Source organism: Lissotriton vulgaris, chromosome 12, assembly GCF_964263255.1.
Source record: "Lissotriton vulgaris chromosome 12, aLisVul1.2, whole genome shotgun sequence".
In the NCBI taxonomy this organism is placed as follows: Eukaryota; Metazoa; Chordata; class Amphibia; order Caudata; family Salamandridae; genus Lissotriton; species Lissotriton vulgaris.
This window is the reverse complement of record NC_141700.1, coordinates 308153081-308174971: the sequence shown is the minus strand read 5'-3', so window position 1 is coordinate 308174971 and position 21891 is coordinate 308153081.

Genomic DNA, 21891 nt, shown 5'->3' with positions numbered 1-21891 from the left:
TTGATTGTCTGTTCGGCAGAGCCTTCCTACTGGGTTTGGCTCATGATGTTCCTTTAGATGGTCATCTGGGGCAGAACAAAACCTTTGAAAGGCTTGTCTCCCACTTTTATTGGCCCCAAATGCGGAAGAGTTCAGATACTCATTGTAGGACCTGTCAAACTTGCCAGGCAAGTGAGCAAAGTGGGAGAAGGCACAAGGGCACTCTCCAACCTTTCCCCGCAGTCAGTACCCCCTTTGAACGGGTGGGCATTGACATTGTGGGGCCACTGGACCCCAAGACAGCCATGGGCAACAGGTTTATCCTGGTCTTGGTGGACCATGCTACCCAGTACCCGGAAGCCATTCCGCTCAGGACAGTGACGGCCCCAGTGGTGGGACATGCACTGATAGGGATCTTCTCCCAGGTGGGGTTCCCCAGAGATGTGGTGTCTGACCGAGGTACAAACTTAATTTCGAATTATATGAAGTCTCTGTGGAAGGAGTGTGGTGTTACCTACAAGTTCACCACTCCTTTTCACCCACAAGGTAATGAGCTGTTTGAAAGATTCAACCGGACCCTTAAAGGCATGATCATGGGTCTTGAAGAACCAATGAGGCATAAGTGGGACATCCTCTTGCCATGCCTTCTGTTTGCCTACCGTGAGGTGCCACAAAAGTCCCTAGGGTTCAGCCCCTTTGACCTTTTGTAGGGTCACCCGGTAAGAGGACCTTTGAGTCTGGTCAAGGAAGGCTGGGAGCAATCTCCCAGGATACCTCCCCAGGATGTGTATAGTTACATGCTGGCCTCCAGGAACCAGACTCGGTGATTGAGAGATCCCGCTCAGGAGAATCTGGAAGCCATTCAGGAGGAGATGAAGCGGTGGTATGATCAGAATGCCACTCTGATTGAGCTTCAGCATGGACAGAAAGTTTGGGTCATGGCCCCTGTAGAGCCTTGTGCGCTCCAGGACAGGTGGACCGGTCCATATGAGGTGGTGGAGTGCAAGAGTGATACCACCTATCCGGTGAACTTGCAGTCTCCCAGGAACCCCTTGCGGGTCTTGCATGTTAACCGCCTGAAGCCTCACTTAGAAAGGTCCAAAGTGGGCTTGCTCATAGCGACAGATAATGGAATGGAGGAGAATACAGAGCCTCTTCTGACCTCCTGTCTGCCACAGAGCAAGATGGGTCAGTGGATGGTGTCAGCCTCTCTGCCAAACTGCCCACTGATCAGCAGCAAGATTGTCGCCAACGGTTGGGGCAATTCTCTGATCTATTTTTATTGGTCCCTATTGTCACAGACTGGTGTGTCCATGATGTGGACACTGCAGACAGTCCTCCTGTGAAGCACAAGGCTTACAGAGTGACTGACAAGGTTAGGGCTTACATTAAGGAGGAAATCTCCAAAACGTTTGCTTTAGGGGTAATTGAGTCCTCAAACAGTCCTTCGGCCAGGCCAGTGGTTTTGGTCCCAAAGGCTGCCACGCCGGGTGCCACACCTGAACTCCGGTTCTGTGTGGATTACACAGGGCTCAATTCAGTAACAAAAACTGACGCACACCCCATCCCCAGAGCTGATGAGCCCATTGATCGGTTAGGGGCTGCACGGTACCTCAGCATGTTTGATTTGATGTCTGGGTACTGGCAGATCACATTGACTGATGGGGCTAAGGAGATGTCAGCATTCTCCACACCAGATGGGCACTACCAATTCCGGGTTATGCCCTTTGGGATGAACAATGCCCCCGCCAGCTGTTGGCTGGACTGGAGGATTTCAGTGCCTCCTACCTGGATGACATTGCAGTGTTCAGTGCCAGTTTGGAAGAACATCTGCACCACCTCTGGGAAGTGTTGATGGCACTGTGCAAGGCAGGCCTCATGATCAAGGCGAGTAAGTGCCAGATCGAGCAGGGGTCCGTGGTGTATTTGGATCTCCAGGTAGGAAGCGGCCAGGTGGTACCCCTGCAACCCAAGATTTATACCATCCTAGCATGGGAACCCCCGGAAACTCAGACACAGGTGGGAGTCTTTTTAGGACTCACTGGGTACTACAGGAGGTTTGTCAAGGGGTATGGCAACATTGTTGCACCCTTGACTGAGCTGACTTCCAGGAAGCAGCCCAAGAAAGTGAACTGGACTGGAACCTGTCATTAGGCTTTTGACGCCAGGAAGACTGCTATGTGCACAGCACCCGTGCTTCAGGCGCCCAACTTCTCAAAAGAATTCATTGTTCAGACAGACGCTTCAGAGCATGGTGTGGGGGCTGTTCTATCACAGATTAATGAAGAGGGCCTAGACCAACCTGTATCCTTCAGCAGTAGGAGGTTACTTCCACGGAAACAGAGGTGGAGTGAAATTCAGCGTGAGGCATTTGCTGTGGTCTGGGCACTGAAGAAGTTGAAACCATACTTGTTTGGGACTCACCTGGTTCAGACCGACCACAGGCCCCTCAGATGGCTAATGCAGATGAGGGGTGAGAACCCAAAATTGTTGAGGTGGTCCATTTCCCTACTGGGTATGGACTTTACAGTGGAACATCGCCCTGGTACAGAACACGTCAATGCTGATGGTCTGTCCAGATTTTTCTGCCTTAGTGAAGAGAACTCCCAAGGGGAAGGATAGTTCTTCCCACATTTCAGCTGAAGGGGACACGTGTTAGACCTGGCATCATAGGCGTGAGTCTCCCTTCCATTTTTGACCGATTGCCTCCTCTGTTTTGACATGTTTTTGCTGGTTATATGCTTTGGGCACTGTGCCCCTGCTATGCAGTGCCACAGTAAAAGTGATCCCTATATTAAATTGATGTACTAATGTTGGGTTATTTCATTTACCTGTCAGCCCCTAGTACAGTGCACCATGTGCACCCAGAGCTTGTAAATCAAATGCTGCTGGTGGGCTTGCAGCACTGGTTGTGCCACTCACAGAAGCAGCATGTAAAGTGTGTCTCAGGCCTGACATTCCAAGGCCTGTGCGCAGACTAGTACTGCCATGTTGACTTGACAAGTGCACTCACTTGCCAGGCCCTAAACCTTTCCTTTGCTTCATATTAGACATCTCTATGGTAGGCCCAAGGCAGGGTGCATTGTGAGTATAAGGTAGGACATGCTCTGGTGTGTGTAGCATGTCCTAATAATGAACGACAGCCATTTTCATTTTTTCACTATTGCAAGTTTACCTGTTCTCCATAGGCTAGAATGGGCAGTTAGATTATCACATTCTTATAATCCTAACTGACTCAGGGAACATGGTAGAAATTCGAATTTAGTATGCCTGACCTCAGAATAATAAAATACATCTTTTAGTAAAGTTGGTTTTAATATTCTGTGTTTTAAAATACCACTTTTAGAAAGTAGGTATTTTCTTGCCCAACTGTCCAGGCCTGCCTTTGCTAGGTTGTGTATTCCTTGTCTGGATTTATGAGTGACAGGGCTGGGGGATTCCAGGAGACAGGCTGGGGCAGCCCAGTGGTGAATAGAGAGATCTGCTTCTAGATGGGAGGGAGGAGTTGCACCTGGGACCTGAATAGGGCTGGGCCTTCCCTCTACAATGCTGGCTCCTCCTCCTGTGGTGTGTCCGATGTCTCTGCCCTGCATTGTGAAAGGAGAGAAGGAATCATGTCAACAAAGTGCTCCAGGGCTGTACCTTCCCTCCCCTGTGTTGGTCCCACCTCAGGTGGGACGGCTGATGTCTCTACCCTGCACAGCAAAAGGAAGAAGAGAGTCATGTAAACAAAGTGCTCAGGAACTGGTTTGGACCAGGCAGAGGCCTCTCTGCCTTCAGAGAACAATAGATTTTGGTATAAATATTGGGACCCAGCCCCAAGAACTTTAGATCACTTCTGGAATAAGAAACCTTTTGACAGGGAGAAGAACCAAGGAAGCTGCAGGAGATTTACTGCCCCTCTGCCAGTGTGCTGTTTGCAGGGTTGGCCTGCAGTGTTTGCTTCATTGCCAAGGAAAGGAGAAGGAACTTTTTAAGGACTTTCATCATCTACACAATAATCTCCAAAGGCTTGAACTGTGCTTGCCTCCTGCTGAAGTCTCAAGGACAAAAGACTAGGGGCCCGATGTAGGTAAAAGGGATTTTCCGATTTCAAAATACCGAGGCGGTCCGAATCGGTATTCTGAAATCGGAAAACGAGATGTAGCAAAAAAAAGGCGAATTAATACCGATTCGGTCGGCATCGGTAATGTGAATCGGTACGTTCCGATTCGGCACGGACCGAATCGGAAAGTACCGAATCGGCTAACACCGAATCGGAAAGTACCGAATCGGCTAACACCGAATCGGAAATAGCCGAATCGGCTAACACCGAATCGGAAATAGCCGAATCGGTAAAATCCGAATCGGCAATTATTGAATCGTAGCTATGAAAACACACCCATGGCCAAAAAGCCCATAGGAATGCATTGAAGAAACTGATTCGGTAAAATCCGATTCGGATACTACCGATTCGGATTTTACCGATTCGGTAATATCCGATTCGGTAAAAGCCGATTCGGCAAAAGCCGATTCAGCCAATGAGGTGGCTCCCCCTCCCCCACCCAAACAGGGAGTGGCAACCCTGGCAGGTGCAGCTAATTAAGAAGTTTCTGGAGAGCCAGCCTGAGCTGAACACTCACAGTTAGCAGCAGTGGGAGTAGGAGGTTGTGAACTGTAGTGAAGAAGATGGCAAACCAGAGCGAGAGCCAGAAGTCCTCCCAGAAGAGGAAGCCTAAGTTCAGCACCACCGAGCTGCAGGTGTTGGTTGAGGAGGTGGTGAGGGTGCACCGCCAGCTATTTGGAAAGCTGTCCCTCAATGTGCCAGACAGCATCAAGAGGAGGATCTGGAGCGAAATCGCCCAAAAGGTGAATGCTGTGGGTGTCACCCCCAGGTCCCTGGATGAGCTCAAGAAGCGATTCTATGACATCCGCAGCCTCACAAAAAGGAAGATGGCAGAGATCCAGAGGCAGGCTGGAGGCACTGGTGGAGGCAGGAACCCGGCGCCACCCCTCACAGACCTCGAGGAAATGGTCTCCACCACCATTGAGAGGGAGAGTGTTACTGGAATTGGGACCCTGGACAGCTCAGCCAGAGCTACAGCTACAGGTAAGAAGCTTGCGCATCATGACACACCCTACCAGACACCTCCCCATTAGACACAATGCATAGGCAAACCCCAGCACAGTACTGTAACCAACATACAAGAGACAAGCATCATGGTACATGTAGTCAGCAGAAGTTAGCAAACTATGGCAGTGCAGAATCACAAGACAGGAAACAGTGGAACACAGTCTAAGGAGATGCAAGGACATGTGGAATGCTTTAATTGTACTGACTGTAATACATCGACACTCAATTTACAAATGCTTCTTTGTACCTAGGGGCACCATCAGGCGGACAAACTATGTCAACAGAGGCAGCAGCACCATCTGACACTGCACTCGCAGGGCCGAGCACCAGCCAGGCTGCCGAGGAGGAGGAGGACGTAAACACCCTAGGGCTTGGTATGGAGGGAGACCTGGTGATAGACTTTGAAGCACTGCACTCCCCACAAATGCCCAGCACACCCCCCTTGCAGTTCTCCCCAGAGAACTCCCCGACAAGGGACCTCCTTCCACCTACACCAGCTCCTGCCACAACCATGGCTTTGGCACCAGTACAACCTGTCCTGGGAGCAGGGGCTCAGGGCCCGGCCAGCACCACACCCCCACCAGTGGCACCCCAGCCCACTCAGCAGGCCGGCAGCAGCAGTACCCGGCGCCGTGCCATCACCACCACTGCTGCACCAGCACGGGAGGGCAGTGTCTTCCTGGGCCTCGAGGGAAAGATGGTCAAGATACAAAGGCAGCAGGCAAAATCCATGATGGCCTGCCAACGCCAGCTCCTGCAGCATAACCTGCAGATGGGAGAAATGGTAAAGGGATTTCAGGCCTTCGTGGAATCAAACAAGGAGGTGGCAGCAGGTTTAGGCAGGCTAACCACTGCCATAACCCAGTTGTGTGGCAGAATGGAGGAGCAGGAGCTGGTGCGCAGGCGGGATGCCCGGGTGCAGAACCGCTGCATGAGCCGCCTTGCTGCGGCAACGGCACAACTCTGCCAGCGCAGCGCAAACATGGAGTCTAGCCTCAGTCAAAATACGGCAGAGCTCACAAGGGGAATGGCCCGCATCACGACTGCAATGGAGGCCATGATCATCTCGAACACTGCCACAAATCCTGCCCTGGACCTGGGGGATGCTGGGGACAGCAGCAGCCGCAGCAGCCCGGCCAGTGCTGCGTCTGAGCCACGCAGGAGCAGCAGGCGCTCCGCAGATGCCGCTGGTCATTCAGAGGGGGCTGAGGGACACCCCAGTGGGGCTGCCAAGCGGTCAAAGAAATAGCCTTGCAAGGGCGGGTGAGGCAACCTGGACCTTGGACTTTTGTTTTGTTTTCCATTACACCATTTTTTTGTTGCACATCAGTGCAGTAACTGTGTTGCAACAGTATTAAAAATTGTTTTTTCACAACAACCCTTTAGCTGTCTTTGCATCTGTACTCACTCAGAAATAGTTTTCAGTAATCTCCTCACGTCTGTATCTGCCATCACTTGGCGTACACACCCCAGCTGGCTGTGTCAGTGGCACAGCTTCGTCGTCGTCATGGTCCTCGTAGTCAGACAACTCCAACTCAGTGCCCTTCTTCACCGCAAGGTTGTGTAACATTGCACATACAGCTATGATCTTGCAGCAGGTGATGGGGTATACTGCCTTGCACCTCCACTCTTGTGCAGGCATCTGAATCTACTTTTCCAGATGCCAAAGGTCCGTTCGACAACATTCCTTGTGCGTATGTGGGCCCGGTTATACCTCCTTTGGCTGGGTGTGGAGGGGTTGAGGTAGGGGGTGAGTATGAATGAGCGGAGGGCATATGCACTGTCGCCTGGAAGAGAAAGGGGTAACATTACACACATGCATACATGTATTCCACCTAGCTACTATGTGTTATGGGGGTCTGATGATGTGTCTCACCTAGGAGGTATCCTTCACCAAATTCGCCAGCCATCAGCCGTGCATAGATGCCGCTCTGTTGGAAAATATAGGAGTCATGGGTACTCCCTGGAAATTTTGCTACCAGGTCTGTGATGGTGCACTTTGCATTGCAGATCACCTGCACGTTGATGGTGTGTGTAGACTTCCGATTGCGGTATATGTATTCTGTGTCCGCGGGTGGGCAAATCGGAATGTGCGTGCCATCTATGCAACCAATGATTTGGGGAAATTGTGCCATCTGGTAGAAGTCAGCTTTAGTTTGTAGCAGTTCTGCGTGGGTTGCAGGGAAAGAGATGTATTGGTCCATCCTGTGTATCATGGCGTCAAGGAATGTGTGGAAGAACCTTGACAGGCTGCTCTGGCTCACCCCTCCTGCCGCTGCAACTCCACTTTGATAGCTGCCAGACGCTAGCAGGTGTAGGCTGCATAGCACCTGGACGTGTGCTGGGATGGCGTGTGCCCTTGGGGTGTGGTGGTCCAAGAATGGTTTGAGATCCCTGATGAGCTCAAGTATGGTGTCAGAGTCCAGCCTGTATCTCTGTAGGATCTCTGCCTCTGTGAGCATGAACAGGGTTATCCTCTGTCTGTAGACCTGTTCATTTCTTAGCCATTCCCTCTGTCCTTCCTGCTGTAGCCGTAGCCGCCTCGCAATGACATAAAAAGCTGCCATCCTGCAAGTTGCAATGCATTTTGGGGCTGTTTATATGGGTTGGAGTTGGTTACCACCTGATTGTAATCCATGGTAAATACCGAGTGAATTCTACCGATTCTGAGCCGATTTCGGTGTTTCTGTGCCTCCCTACATCTCCCCATCTGTCGGAATCGGGGAATTTCCCGATCGGTGATTCATACGAATCGGTATGTTTTCCGATTCGGCTCATGTCCGATTCGGTCTATCTACCAATTCGGTACATGGACCGAATCGGCTTCATTCCGAATCGGTGTGTCTACCGAATCGGTACATGGGCCGATTCGGATAATTTCCGAATCGGTGTCACTACCGAATCGGTACATGGCCCGAATCGGTTATTTTCCGATTTGGTGTCACCACCGATTCGGTACATGGACCGAATCGGTTATTTTCCGATTCGGTGTCACTACCGAATCGGTACATTGACCGAATCGGTGTTTGCATCCGATTCGGTGTGTTACCGATTCGTTACATATCCGATTTTCGGTATGTACGTATCGGATTCTTTCCCATTCGGTACTCATTCCGAATCGGTTTTCACTCCGATTATTAATTTTTTTGGTTCCCTACATCTCGATGGCTGTTTACCGATCGGTAAGGGCCAAAAATCGGTATTTTCGGCCGTTACCGATCGGTAACGGCCTACCTACATCGGGCCCTTAATCTCTAGCTACCCCAGTGAATTTTCTTGCTGGGAATTCTATCTACAGACATTTGCGTGTTGCTGGGAACTGGAAGTTGGGAGCTGGAAGCCCGACGCATCGAGAGGAAGCGTGTTGCCACCGCAGCTGAAATCGTTGCGTCGCCGGAGAAGCGAGCCTTCACCGCATCTCCCTGGAAGCGTGTGTTCATCGAATCTGCCTGCTGTTGCTGTTGAGAAGCAAGACGCCATCAAGAGAGTCACCATCGCATCACCGGAGAAGCGTGTCACAGGGCCTGTCGCGGCTCCAAAGTACAGAGTAGTCGCAAGGCTGCCAGGACATCTACGCAGCATCCTCGCCTTGTCATCGCATCGCTATATCAAGGGCGCCATCTTCTCGCATCGCAACTGTATCATCGCATAGCGGTGGCATCTTGCGCACCGCAACGGTCCCGCAGGCCGAGAATCTGAGCATCATGTCCGCACCGGTAAGGATTATGGCGCATCCTCTACTCTGCGCATTCATTGAGGCTCAATGCATCATTTCCCCCGGATCACAGAACCGACGCATCTCCCCTTTTTGCAAGCCTTTTGTTCACTTTGTGTTACGCATCCAGGTACTTTGTTGAGAACTTCGCTTTCATCATCAACTTGAACTAAGTAACTTTTATCATCTTTTAAGCAATCTTAAGTGTAGTATTGTGGATTTTTGTCGTTTGTGATCTTGTGTTTAAGTCTATATAAAGAATACTTATTTTTTATAAAACCTGTGTTGTGTCCATCTGTAGGGTTTTTACTGTATTACTGTGTATATTCACAAATGCTTAACAAACTGCCTCTGAGAAAAGCCTGTCTGCTCGTACCAAGCTACCAAGGGGGTGAGCAGGGGTTATTAAGGAGTGTAATCGCCTTATTCTGACTTAGAAGTAAGGGTCCCTATTTGGACAAATGTGAATACCATTGCCAAATAGAGACCCCCTGATCTAACATGCCCCAAGAAGGTAGTGGTTACCTCTGGTGCTGTGTAGCCACAGTATGCTCCTTGAAAAAATGCTTGGTGCAGGGTGCAATTGTCTCATCAGTTCCAGACCTTCTACCTGGCAGAAGAGGTAGGTATTTTAGCATCCCTAATTCATTCTGAATTGCAATTTAGGGCACATTGGTAAAGATGGGAGACACAGTATAAAGAGACGTGATCTTCGCCCAAACCATCTTGAAAGGAACAGTTAGAGACATGTTTTGAAAACTGATCTGTCTCATTGCTCTGAGTGATATGAGCACAGTAGCTTTTTCATGCTTAATGATATGCTACTGTGCATGTCCTTGCACTGATCAAACAGCTTCCTTTGTTGGTTAGTACCCACTTTACACAAGTTTTCTGGCAAAATTTGAAGTTCTTCTTAAGCTACTGAGGCGGTGGGCAGTAGAGATTTGTGATGTGTGCACATTCATTTAATCCGCAGGCACCAGATATTCAAAACACAGGAGCACATATGCTCCTCAATAGTCTGCTGAGAACTCATGTTTCCTGTCATCTTCACTCTGTGCACTAGTTCCCAGTTAGGAAATGTAGCCTTTTCAAAGCACTTGTACTCACTTACAGGGCTCTTTACTTAGTAGGCCCCAGATATCTTGCCTCTATATTTCCTTTCTATCTCCCTCCTAGGAAGTTTCACTCCTCTAACAGGGTGTTAGCCAAGGTACCGAGGATACACCGTGTCGGAATAGGGGGCATCTAGGTCGTGGCGCCTGAAACTTCCCCTTTGAACTCTGTCTCGTTGAATCTGAGCACATTTTCAAAAAGGGGTTGAAAACATGACTCTTTTCTCAAAGCTGAGCACTTTATCTGTGAGTCTAGCACTGGGACACTCTTCAGAGTAACTATGCACTCTACAATTTCTGATTCACCATCATCATCTTCCTTCTAGTTTTGGTGGGAAGACCACTGTAGAAGTCATTGTATAAGAAGGCAACTTAAAGGAAGAAAGTAAAAGAGTTATTCGTCATTGGATGTAGAGGAAATGATGAAGATGACAATTCTGGTTAAAAAGTATTCCTTGTTATATTGATTATTATCAGATTAAAATTCACCTTGCTTTCACAGATGCCCAACATATTCGGACTACACTTGATGGTGCCATTGTGGTTTCAATAGTGTATGTCCAGTCAAACATTAACATGCTATTGAAAGGAGAGCATCCCTTTCAATATGCAGGGAAACCCAACAGTTCTTCTGCACTCCTAGCATCAGGTGGACAGAACTCACATCTATTATCAACTCATGGGTTGTGATAGGCATTTCCGGTGCAAAGTGAGAATTCATGATGTCAGCTGGGCATCATTCATGCCCAATGAGAACCCCTGATATCTGGTGACAATAATTAGTAGGCGGAAGCCACTGCTGGCCACGCTTGGCATATATAGGATCCCCCTTACATCTTTCTCAATCTTTTACTTCTGTTTGACATCCCTTGTTTAAAATCAGATTATGTGGTATAACAAGAGCATCTGTTACATTGTGGTGGCTATCCCTATCACCTGAAGGCCAGTACATTCATTGCATAGAGGTTTTTTTAGCAGGTTGGTGCCACTGCTTGTGCTAAGAAGGAAATACTGTGGGGGGAGGGGGCATCCTTGGCACAGGTGTTGCATATTTTCACATTACCGTTATTGTGCAAAACTCCCAAAATGATGGCATTATGCCACGCTGTGCAATTACACTATCATTTGTGGCACAGTTATAGCTAAGGACCAACACAAACGACCAGAAATCGAGCATCATTTGCTCACATTGATTGCATTTTTCAATCTAATGTATAGCGCTAAGTGATAGCTATGCATTTTGCATAATTATACGAAAGCAGCATATATCAATTGTGTACCCCCTACTGTTCACTCCTTATAACTGGTGGCAACCTCAAGTATGTAGTAAGTGTCCTCTGCTTCTGTGGAATATTTCTGCAATCTGCTTGTGACACCTCCTATCTAAAGGAGATTTGAGGCATCTGTTAGAAATCCCTGGCATCTTATGTCTCCTCTCACCACCCGGTGAATGCATCTGCCATTTTATACTCACACAAATCTCCAGTCATCGTTCATGTTGTAACATCATAAATATTGATTATTCTATAGATGACATATTTACCGATTGAGACACAGACACTTTAATGTACACCTTGCAAACATAGAGCAAAATGACACAAAAAATATAGAAAAAGACAAGTACTAAAAGATTTTAATGTTTAGTAATAAAGAAATGTAGGGAACTGGGTTGAAGTCTCGGCAATGACGCTCCACATCCAGTGATTCTGGGCAAATCAACTAATATCCCTGAGCCTAACAAAAATGAATGTGTCTTTGTGTATCGTAACTGGTGCTCATATAAAGGGCTCTGGTACCTGAGGCCTTATTTATGAAGGTCTTACGCCACTTTTCCGTCACTTTTAAAATGGGAAAAAGTGACGCACTGGTGGCGCAAGGCCTTCATAAATGAGGCCCCTGATACCTTCAGGTCAAGTTTGCGCAATATAAAACTTTGGAAAAAAATTAAGATATAAGGTGTAAATATAAGGTGTAATAACATGTTACTTATAAAATGAATAATTTATAATATCTTTACTGACAAAATAATGAAATTCTAAAGATGTGACTTAGCACTTCAGTTACCTTTCATTGCAATGCATCAGAAAAAAGAACATGGTGCAAAACGTTAGGAGAACTAGCAACATGATTGAGAATTTCAGTAGTGATTGCAGACATCTTAAGGAACATATAAAAGCTAAAATGATTTTAGTAAAATTAATTTTGAGAATAATTTACACATATGCATGTTGAAATTATGTGGTAATAAGCCATAGTTAAACCTAGTCACTTTCATGTTATAATACGCTGGCAATTTCTTATATGAATTGCTTGACATATTTCATTGCCTTTGATTCTAATTAAGAATGTAATATTACTGCGAATTAAATATTAGTTTCAGTGCCTTTTTCCTAGTTTCTTGCTAAACTGCATTATTTGATAGCCTAAGACAATGGACATTTTCTTCATATTTTTCCGAATGTTGTTTTATCTGATGTACATATGCAACATTTAGTACAGCTGAGGACATTCTTCTAGTGTTAACTGAATAGTGAATTGGTGGGAATCTGTATTCTAAACAGACCTCATTGTCTGAACGATGAAACATTTTCTTTGTCAGCTAACGTTAGGATGGAAGGAAAAAATAATTCCCCTGACATGTATGGGAAACCATGCTGAAGTGTCAAAATGTTGAACCTTAAGACTAAAGGAACAATAACATGATGATCTGACCATTATGGTGTGATGACTGACCATACGAAGTGTCATCATGATTATGAAAGGAGAGACCCCAAAGGAGGGGCAGTGACATTTGGTAGCAACATCTTGCAGCACATTTTTTGACGGTGACACATGCTTGATTTTCCCTATGCCAGGATACCAATGCTTTAAAGAATAATTATTTTGCTTTTGGATTAATTTGCGGATGCTGCTTCCTTGGGCAAATTGATTTCAATTCTTCATTGCAGAACAAACCTGATTTTGGTGAACAACCAGATGTGCCTGTCTCCTTTAGCTCATGCCTATAGACTTGCCCCTAGAGGACTTTAACGTTGATACTTTGACCCTTTGCTTTAACACCTTTTGAATTCTTTTAAGAGAACAAACCCTCCTTCCGCATTTGATGGTGGTCGGAACTTATAACTTCCATTTGATGTGAATCTTTAATCCATCATCTGTCTTTGATAGTGGAAGGAATCTGTAATTTCTGTTTGCCTTGAGTGTATTCTGTAAATAAACCACCCTCTGCAGTTTAATGGTGATAGGAATCCGTACCCATTCAGAACATCTTCTTCTGGATTACTACTTTTGACTAAATGTGTGGTTTCATACTACATGTTGTAAGATTTTTGACTGAAATGCTTACAATGATATTCATGTACTTATTTTGGATCATAAATACAATAATCAAACTATCCAAATTTGCCTGAGTCTGTCATTTTGTTCTGATGTTCTTTCTTTAGAACTGTACTATTTAAGTATTAATTCTAGATAAATAATAGAGAGAGTCACAGATTCTTTTCAGGGTGTTGGCTGCCAATTAATGGTCCTCTTTTGGTGGCCAACGTGGAACCGAATACCCTAATTCTCACCCCTCCTACTGACAGAAAAATATCCATCAGAGGACCATCGCCTCTGTGGTAAGGTGCTGTAATGAGGAGTTGACTAATCATAGAGGGCCTCGTAGAGTAATGAGTAAAACGAGAAAGCACTTAAGCTGGATTAGTGTCATCACTTGAAAAAAGTTTTATTCTCTGGCATCTTTGGCCACCTGTGGGAAATAGTCTGATTGTCTTAATACTGAATGTTGTCATAGCCATCTGTTTGGTAGCCTTTACATTGTACACATACCCCTGGTATCTTGAAGCCACTTCAGAAATGTGGTGACTACACCTGGCACTTGATGGGAACAGCTTTCCCCCACAACCCCTGACATCTAGTGGTTACCACAGGCATCTAGAAGCCACTCCGTGGTCTGGAGGTCCTTCTTTTATTGGGTATCCATCATCAGAACAAATTGGATATTCCTAAGCCATGAAGATTGCTTCAGTCAGAAAGTGTCTGTGGCACCTGGACGCTTCTGGGTGGATGGTGGGCCTCTCAGGCTCTGGTAGGTATGGTGGTGTAATGGTATGGAGGTAGTGTAGAGGCAAATAAATAAATTACCTGCACTGTAATAAATGCTCAAATATTGGGTTTGTGAAAGTCATGCAGAATTATCCAGCACTGGGCACTCACTTAGATTGCTATTTTCTTCCATGTATTCCCAGGTAGTGAGGTGTAGTGCATCAGTCGTCAATCGATTCCTTTTGAAACTGCCCTCGCTTGGGTCATCTACTAATGTGCCCTCCCTTCTTGGGTTGCCTTCTCTAATACACTTTACTCTCAAAGATCATTTTGAAAACAAAATTGCAGTACATGCCCTCTTTTCTTTGGTGATCCAGTCTAGGACGTGATGCATTCAAAATCAATGTATGCCCATTTGTGTTTGAGCCAGGCTATAAATAAAGTTATTTTAAAGTAATTTAGATCTTCATGTTTTATTGTGCCTGCCTGGCAGACTCATGCTATTTTTAGCCCTGATGGTTTGAAAATTACTGATGCCCTGAAGATGACCTCCTGATTTCTTATGAAGTTTAAACCCTGTTGATACATGGAGTTAATTAGATGCTAATTTATTATATAGAATTTAGAAAATTATATCAGTAATTTGTCTCTTCATGTTTGCATTATCCAATTACCCTTTAATTATAAATACATATGTGTTCACCTTACTAAATATCATTATGTGATCGCTTGAGTACTGAATACATTGGCATTATAGGTTTATTTATTTTCATATTGTCTATAAAATTTTGAAAGCAGTTGATTGCAGAACCTGTTGGTTTACATGTTTCATATTTCTTTCATTTTGATAACCAACAATAGTACTGTAAGTTACTGTTGAATACATATACTAAATGCCCAGGCTTCTGTTTGGTTGAATGGGCCGCTCCTGTTTTGGATACAAAATATTTATAAAATAAGATATATGCACTTAGTCCATGAAATGCAGTTTTAATTGGCGAATGCCATGATCACAAATATGTACTTCTTCACAACAATCTTTCCCCTTGCAACACGAAAATTAGACCACTGCTGCAAGGATTTTAACAATCAAAAACAAATCGGGAGAATAGATAGGGTCAAAGGGAAGAAGTTTAAAGACCTACAACTGGTTCACTTCCCCAGTAACAACAATTGGATAACACACAAGAACCTAGCAGGTCTATAAGCCAAGCAAATCGCTGGCAACAACTGGCAGGTATATCTCTATGTCAGTTGGTGCTACAGTCACCATGTAACAATGTATAAAGAGCAAGAGAAGAAAGCCTCAGGCGAGTTTGGTGGCACCGATGGAGAGCGCAGGGCCTCGTATACCTGAGCAAGGTCCAGGTGAGGTGAGGTCCAGTCCCCTGTCATGTTGGATCGCGTTGAGCACCTACTGACAAGGAGGATGAGTAAATAACTGTAGGTGCAGGTTGTATCGTCCCAACTCTTATATTCATTTTTCACAGATTTGTCAGATATATTATTGTTTTCAAACACATACAACAGTAGCAACTTTTCAGAGCAGTGGCCCTGACGAAAGCCAAGGGACGTGTTGCCCGGTAGGCAGGAACATGTTGGCCCCATTTGCGACAGTCATTTGTTCCATACTGTCGTTTGCGCTGTTCCCATTTTTTAATTAGGGGATGTGCCTGGTTTCTATTAAAGTATTGTCTAGACATATCACCCTATTTTAGACTCACCACTTTTTTGTATGTTGAACTGTATTTTCACCACTCTCTACTGACCATCACAATCAGACTAACAATCGGAAGTACACTGTGGACCGCATTCAGTACTTACTACGACTGTGTGGCATACGGTCTAGATGATCTAAGGACCTGCCAGGTCACAGTGTGGACGACCAAGTGATAGTACTGATCATTTGGTTTGTTTGATGGTTATCCACAAAATACACATGTGCTGGATTTGGTTTGACCAGTTTTCCAGTTGATTATTAGATATCACCACTCCCTTGTTTTCTTCTCTTGCTCTTTATACATTGCTACATGGTGACTGTAGCACCAACTGACTTAGAGGATTTTAATAATTCCATCACATGAAATTGAATGACTCTCACATTACTTCACTTCTCATGCCTTGTTCCTCGTCTCCTATTTCTATGGTTTACTTCCCTGGTAAGCTTGTGACCTATGGCTATGCTGAGTAAATAACATGGGGAGACCACTAAAGAGCAGACAGCTTAAGAGCAACATAGATGAAATAGGAGAAGAGTGACAGAGATAGAAAGGGGTAAAGAGAGAGGCAATGTAAAGACATGTAAGGGAGACAGAAAGAAGGGTACAGTGGGGCAGCGGGTAGAGACATTGAGTTAGAGGCATAAGTGAAGATTCAAAATGAAATAAAGAAGATCTGGAGACAGACAGAATGAAGTATGGGAAGAGGAGTGGGTTACACTGTGGCGTGAGATGTGAAGAAAAGTAAGGTCCACAGAAAGAGGTAGAAGCAGAGAAAGGTGGATGTAGAAATTCAAATAATTGTATAGAGTGTGGGGTAGAAAGAAGGTAGTGAGGAAGATAGAGGGCAAAGAAGAGAAGTATGGAATAAGAAGGCAAATATAGTAGTAAGGGAAATGAGTGGTTAAAAGAGAGATGAGGTGTACAAGACAAAGGAGATGAAGGAAAGGAGTGAGGTAGAGAAATGCAGAAGAGGTTGACGCCATGATAGAAAGAGAATTTGAGCTAGAGGTTGAATAATGAAGTACAGCCTACAGACAAATATGAGATCGAGAGATGTACAAAGGGAGAAAGGTAAGGAAGAGAGGGCGATTTGAAATAGAGAAATCATTAGAGTGACACATGGGAGAGAGAGCAAGAGAGAGGAGAGGTAATCATCAACAGGAAAAAATGCAGAGATAGAGAGAGAGCAAGAAAAGTCTAGGATAATGATGGAGGAATGACAGAGAGAAAGAGGTAGAAAGAGTGAGGAAGTTGGAGACTTGAGTTTGTGATCAAATATTGAGATAACTTGAGAGGTTAGGTTTTCATTGAGAGGTGTCATAGAGTTGGATGCAGTAGAGACAGAAGTGAGGCAGAAAAAAGTGAGGGACAAAAAGAGGTAAGAAAGGTGAGGTGTAGCGTGATGGAGGTTAGATAAGGAGATGAGGTTGAAAGAGAGGTAAAGGACATGGAGGAAAAATTGCAAAGAAGTGGAAACAGCAGTGAGGTAGGGTGAGGCATGGAAAATTGTAGAGATATAGAGTTAGGCATGAATAGTGATAAAGAGGTGACGTTGTGAGAGACAGGAAGTGAGTAATAGGTTAGTGAGAGGTGCATTCATGGGGATATGAAGTAAACATAGGTGAGGTTGAGAAAGTAAAGAGAGAGATATGGGGTTGGTACAAAGAGATGCAGAGATGTAGAAAATAAGAAAATTCAAGAGAGAGCATTGGGTAGAAGATGTGAGGTGCTCTAAGGAGAGATATATGTGACAGAAATATAGGTGAGTCAGTGGATGAGTGGTAAATGGTGGTAGATAGCAATGACTGAGGCAGTCAGAGAGATAGGTAGAAAGAGAGATAAAGTAAAGGGCAGCAATATGTAGTCATTAGTGAGGTAAAGCAATGAGGTACAAGAGATAGATGTAGAGAGGTGGGTAAAATAGAGCAAGGAGAGGTACAAAGAGAGGCGAGGGTTATGTTATAAATATTTCCTGCTTGATTCCGGTCCAGGGAAGACATGACTTGGCAGTTCGGGCTGGACTGTTCCCATGAGGCACAGGGTCAAGACTGATTTGCATATGGCTATGTCTGAAACTGGGGTGCCTTGGTGAGCAAAATAACAATGGATTAAACCCAGATCTGTGACTGGGGGTGAATGTTTTGCCATTGTGCAATATTCCGTCCATCATCTTGTGTGGTTTGCTATTCCCCCTATGTGGGAAGGGTATGCCCAGACATGGGTCCCGTGCTCACTAAGCCACTGGAGTCAAGTTATCCTGGCTGAAGATGGCTGATAGCCAGAAACCGGTCTTAGGATGCTTGATTCCAGTCCAGGGAAGACATGACTTGGCAGTTCGGGCTGGACTGCTCCCATGAGGCACAGGGTCAAGACTGATTTGCATATGGCCATGTCTGAACTGGGGTGGCTTGGTGAGCAAAATAATGATGGGTTAAACCCAGATCTGTTACTGGGGGTGAATGTTTTGCCATTGTGCAACATTCCCTCCATCATCTTGTGTGGTTTGCTATAATTACTTCTAAAATGCAACTGTTACCCAAGGGTGTCCTGGCGCTAGATACTTGTCCTTTGAGAAATTTATGTTATGGATCAATTTTCCTTGTCAAAAAGCCAGGTTTTTAGTCCCTTCCTAAATGCCAATAGGTCGGTGGCATTTCTCAGATGGAAGGGGAGGTCATTCCACGCTTTTGCCGTGCAGGCAACAAAGCTTCTCCCACCCACATATCTTTTTTGTGGGGGTTTTACTGACACCAATTTGGCTCCAAGCAAGCGAAGAGTTCTGTTGGTTGTGTACCATTGAAACTGCCATTTCAATGGTCAAGGCCTGTTCCTTGAAGGTCTTTGAAAATGGTGCAGAGGGATTTAAAATGCACCCACTTCCTCATAGGGAGCCAGTGCAATCTTTTGATTTCTCTGGAAATTGAAGAAAACGTAGGCATGCCAGTAAGCAATCTGGCGGCTGCATTTTGCAACATTTGGAGTTTGTTCATGAAATGATCTTGAATATTTAAATAAAGACTATTGAGATAATCCAGCATTGACAGGACAAATGCTGTAACCACTGTTCACCGACAACCAGGTGGTAAAAACTGCAGTATATTCTTGATCATTCTGAGAATGTGTGCAGTGGTCAAGGCCATTGCATTTACTTGGTCACCAAAGTTAAGTTTATCGTCCACTATTACTCCTAAGTTTTTAACTTTTTTGGTGGGCATAGGATGAGTGCCCATAGAGTCTGGCCACCAGTTAGGGGTCCAGAAATTAGGATTGTTTCCAAATAGGATGACCTCCGTTTTGACTGATTTGAGATTAAGGCAATTTTCAGGCATCCATCTCCCGACTTCTTCTATACTGTCTTAGAAGCATTTGTCTGTTCCCACTTCCTGTCCTGGTAGCAGAGACACCCCAATTTGAGTGTCATCTGCATACGAGGTGAGACCAAAACCAAAGGAGCTAATGAGGGTGGCCAAAGAGGAGACATACACATTAAAAAGTGTCAGCTTAGAGAAGACCCCTGTGTGACTCCACAGTGCAGAATGAAAGGTTTGGAATAGTATTCGCCCAGAGACACTATTTGTTATTTGTCTGTTAAGAAGGATTTTAAAAGCTCCCATGCTTTAGCCTGGATCTCGCATGCCTTCAGATGATCCATCAACAAGTCATTAAGACCATATCAAAAGCAGCGTACAGATCCAGTAAGACTAGGGCAGCCTTGCCACCCTGATTCACAACCTTCCTAATCTCTTCTGTGGCTTATATGAGAGCGGACTTTGTACTATGTCCTTCTCTGAAGCCATATTGGGTAGGATCCAAGGGATGGGTTTCGCATAGAAAGGCACTATGTTGTAGATACATAGTTTTCTCAATAAGTTTAACTGAGAGAGGAAGACGTGAAATTGGGCAAAAATTATTAGGGTCCTTAGGGTCCAAGCTGGGCTTCTGAGCAGTGGCATAATTGAGGCAATGAGGCAATCACAGAGTTAAGGGAACTTCCCTGTTTCAAAAAGAGCATTGTAGATAGATATAAGTGAAAGAGCAACCAGGCCTGGGGCCATGTTGGCCATGGTGACTGGACAGGAATCATAAGGAGAGCCTGATTTTGCTCCGCTGAGGAGCCTATGAGTGTCGCTCATAGCTAATGGCGTGAACTTGTCAAAGGTATGGGGAGAACCCTCAACTGACTTATGTTCCTCCTTTATGATGGCAATCCCTGCTGCACTTGGGCTGTTGAAAGTCGACAAGATGACCTCCACTTTATTCAGAAAGAACTTAACGATATCTTCACATAGTTCCTGGCTCATCTGAATTTTAGCTAGGCAAAAAGTTATTTGGCTGAGTTTTTTGGTGAGTTAATTCGGTTTGCGAAGAAGTTTTATTTTATAGTGAAAAGGAGCTGTTTGTAAACCCGGAGGTTATTTTTGTATAACTTTTTCTCTGTTTCTTTGTAGTCTTTCGTCCAGCTCCGCTCAAGGCGCTTGCATTTATGTTTTTGTCCAAACAAGAGTCAGCAGACCAGTGAACAGGAGGCAGGGGTGGTTAGAACAAATACCATCCAAGGTTTGCCCTTCCACATGGGTAGGGCCCATTACATGCTGCCTGAGGTCGGCGCTATTCATCATGTCAATGAGGGTTGCTGTATCTGGTTCGGTAAGTGCCTCCAGATAGTAGTTGAAATCTCCCATAATTTTAAAGGCGTCAGTGTAGAGACCTTCTTCCAGCTAGTTTCCAATAGACGCTATGTAGGGGCTCCTGGATCCCGGTGGTCCATACAATAGGATACCTTTAAAGGTGTGATGATGGGATAGACTAAGGTTAAAAGACAGTGCCTCACAGGCTAAGTTGGAGCCTGAGAGAAAGACTGCCTTGATTGAGTTAAGGTAAATAACTGCCAACCCCCCTCTTTCCTGTTAGGCCTATTTAAAGTATGGCATAGGAACCCTGTTGGGGTGGTTTTCACTAAGTCAGGGCCTGATGCTTCATCAGTCCTCACTTCTGTGATGAATGCCATCTTTATGACCCTTTCCTCAATTAGCGTTGCACGCTCAATACTGTGCTTAATCAATGATCTTGCTTTAAACAATATGCATTTGAGCACTGTGTTTTCATGTTCAGCTATAACTATCCTTTTGCCATTAATATGCATAATGGTCTGTTATAGGATATTGGGCAGTATCATATTGCAATTGGGACAGGCTACTAAAAGAGGTGAGGGCCTTGAATTGAAAATGAGACACATACAGCCAGCACCCTTGCCAGCCGTGTTTAGTCCTAACAAGGATGTTCTGGAATACTTTCGGATGGTGGGCTTACTTGTTATAAAAAGGGCAGGGGTGCTGTCACTGAGCGTGGGCCGAGCGCGGACAGGCGCAGATGGGCTCATCTTTGGCGCGCCAGCGGCGCACTCGCGCTGGCATTTCTAATTATAGAGTCAGGGAATAGTCTAGTCCACTAACCGCAATTCCCCCCAAATTACGGCCCCGCCTAAATGAATGCGGCCCCATAGCGTGTGTTCGCCTTCTAGAAGTGATTTTAGGCAAAACAGAATCAATTAGCAGCGATAAGCATAAAAACATTAGGTAAGGAAAAAACTGTATTTTAAAAGAAATTAGTTTCCAAGTGCCATTAAATTTACAAGGTGTGCAAAATAGAGCAAAGTGCCTAAATGTCTCCCGCCTCAAGCCTCAGGAGAAGTAACACTACGCGCTCGCACCAGCTGCCCTAATTATAAAGTCCGGAAATAGTCTAGTACGCTGACCGCAATACCCCCAAAATGGCGGCCAGCCTAAATGAATGCGGCCCCCCAGTGTGTGTTTGCCTTCTAGAAGCCATTTTAGGCAACCCAGAATCAATTAGCAGAGATAAGCATAAACACACAAGGTAAGATAAAGACAGTATTTTAAAAGAAATTAGCTTCCAAGTGCCATTAAGTATACGAGGTGTACAAAATAGAGCTAAGTGCCTAAATGTCTCCAAACTCAAGCCTCAAGAGAAGGGTGGATAGAAAGATACAACATAGGCAGGGAGATAATGGTAACTTAACCATAGGTATGCAGAGAAGCAGGGAGAGAAAGAGGGCTTAGAAGGTTAGGTGACAGAGAAGATAGAGCAAGAGAGGGGGTATACAGACAGGTAGAGAACGTTGAGGTAAGGCTAAGTAAAGAAACTCAGAATCGGAGGTACAGGTAGGCAGAGAGAGGTATA